The sequence below is a fragment of the Myotis brandtii genome, unplaced genomic scaffold, assembly GCF_000412655.1.
Source record: "Myotis brandtii unplaced genomic scaffold, ASM41265v1 scaffold246, whole genome shotgun sequence".
NCBI lineage: Eukaryota > Metazoa > Chordata > Mammalia > Chiroptera > Vespertilionidae > Myotis > Myotis brandtii.
The window spans coordinates 394,083-395,937 of NW_005359310.1; the positions used below are offsets into that span (position 1 = coordinate 394,083).

General features: G+C 63.8%; 1 protein-coding gene across 1 annotated transcript in view; it reads right to left on the reverse strand.

The window, feature by feature from the left end:
- KIF9 (kinesin family member 9) overlaps positions 1-1,855 on the reverse strand; it is a 34,543-nt gene that overhangs the window by 17,076 nt on the left and 15,612 nt on the right. The window lies entirely within an intron of this gene.

Here is a 1,855-nt window from a genome sequence, read left to right on the forward strand (position 1 = left end):
GGGGCGGGCAGGCTCCCTCACCGCCTGCGCCAAGGCCACACGCCCTCACTGTGGCCACCCCCACGGCGTGTCAGCGCAGGAGCAACACGACCCTTGACAGGAACCGCCTTCCGGTTGTAAACATTTGGGGAACAGAGTCACCAGCTGCCACTCCCCAGTGCGCCCTGTCCCCAACCCTGAGGCCCCTCGGCCGCTCCTCGGGCTCCGGGGCTCGGCTCTGGGCACAGATCTCCAGCGGCGTGGGCACAGCTTCGGGGGCAGCAGGTACCAGGAGAACCGCTTCCCGGGCAGTGGCCGTCTCTGGGGGAGAGGGGGGCAGAGGCCTCATAGGGCTCCTCTTGGGGTTCAGCCAGGAGACCAGGAGGCCCTGACGCCTGCCCCTGGGGAAGCTGCCTGAGCGTCAGAGGGGGCGTCCATCCCGCCCCCGAGTCCAGGCCCTTAGCAGGCGGCTCCCTGGAAGCCGGACAGTCAGCCCCTCCTGCAGGAAGCTGGAGGCCCCGCGGAGGGTCCTGCTCTGTGGTGCCCCGGGACAGGACCGACGAGGGTTATCCGGTGGCTGAAGTGCCCTAAACACCCGCATTTTAAAAGCGAAATGTCTAGCCCGGCCGGTGTGGCTCAGTGGTTGAGTGTCAACCTATGAACCAGGAGGTCAGGGTTCGATTCCCAGTCGGGGCACAGGCCCGGTTTGCGGGCTCCATCCCTAGTGTGGGGCGTGCAGGAGGCAGCCGGTCCATGATTCTCTCTCATCACGGATGTTTCTCTCTCTCTCCTTCTCCCTTCCTCCCTGAAATCAGTATTTTTTTAAGAAGTGAAAAGTCTAAGGCCGTGGTTCTCAACCTTCTGGCCCTTTAAACACAGTTCCTCATGTTGTGACCCAACCATAAAATTATTTTCGTGGCTACTTCATAACTGTCATGTTGCTACTGTTATGAATCGTCATGTAAATATCTGATATGCAGGATGGTCTTAGGCGACCCCTGTGAAAGGGTCGTTCGACCGCCAAAGGGGTCGTGACCCACAGGTTGAGAACCGCTGGTCTAAGGGGAGCTTTCCAAACCTTCGGAGGAAGGCGGGGCGGGCTGGCACCCAGCGGGGTGGGCTCGGCCTCCATAGCCTCCGGCTCTCCCGCCCTTCTCCCTCCCCAGGTCGCCTGGGACCCTGCTGGGTGGATCGCCCTGAGTTACAATCTAGCTCAGCCCGTTCCTACTCAAAGCCCATGACAACCCGGCCCCCTGGGCCCAGCCACGGCCTCAGGCCGCCAGGGCCCGCCCAGCTCGGCAGCTCCTCCCTCCTCTCCTTCTTGAGCCTCCCAGGCAGGGCCACCTGAGGGCCCACCGACCCTCTGCCAGGAACACCGCCCGTTCCCTGCCGCCACGCCCACTCAGCACCCGCCTTCCTCACCCAGCTCCAGGGAGACCCCTCCCTCTGGGGGACCCCTCCATCGGGGCTCCACGAACTCCCAGGCCCAAGGCCATGCGTGGCTCCTCCCTACAGAGCTGCTCCCCTCCCACCGCCACCGCTTTGCACACGGCAGATGTTTGACACCCATCGGTTCGTACCAGCCGAGTAAGCTCGCCTGGAACCGGGTTCCTGTCGAGGTTTTTAACACGTATGACCATGAGAACGCGGCGTCCGCCCTCCTCGGCCCAGCTCCAGGAGCAGCCCCAGCGAGCCTGTCCTTGCCCTCAGGGCTGGCTCTCGGCCTCCTCTCCTGGCACAGGCCCCCTGCCCAGCCTGCCTCCCAGAGCTTCTGCCCCTGGGTCCTTGGTATTTGGATCCTGGCTGGACCCCTCTCAGCGATTTTGGCTCAGACTCCCCCCGGGTGCCTCCACTCCTGACAATGCGTACGGCCTGC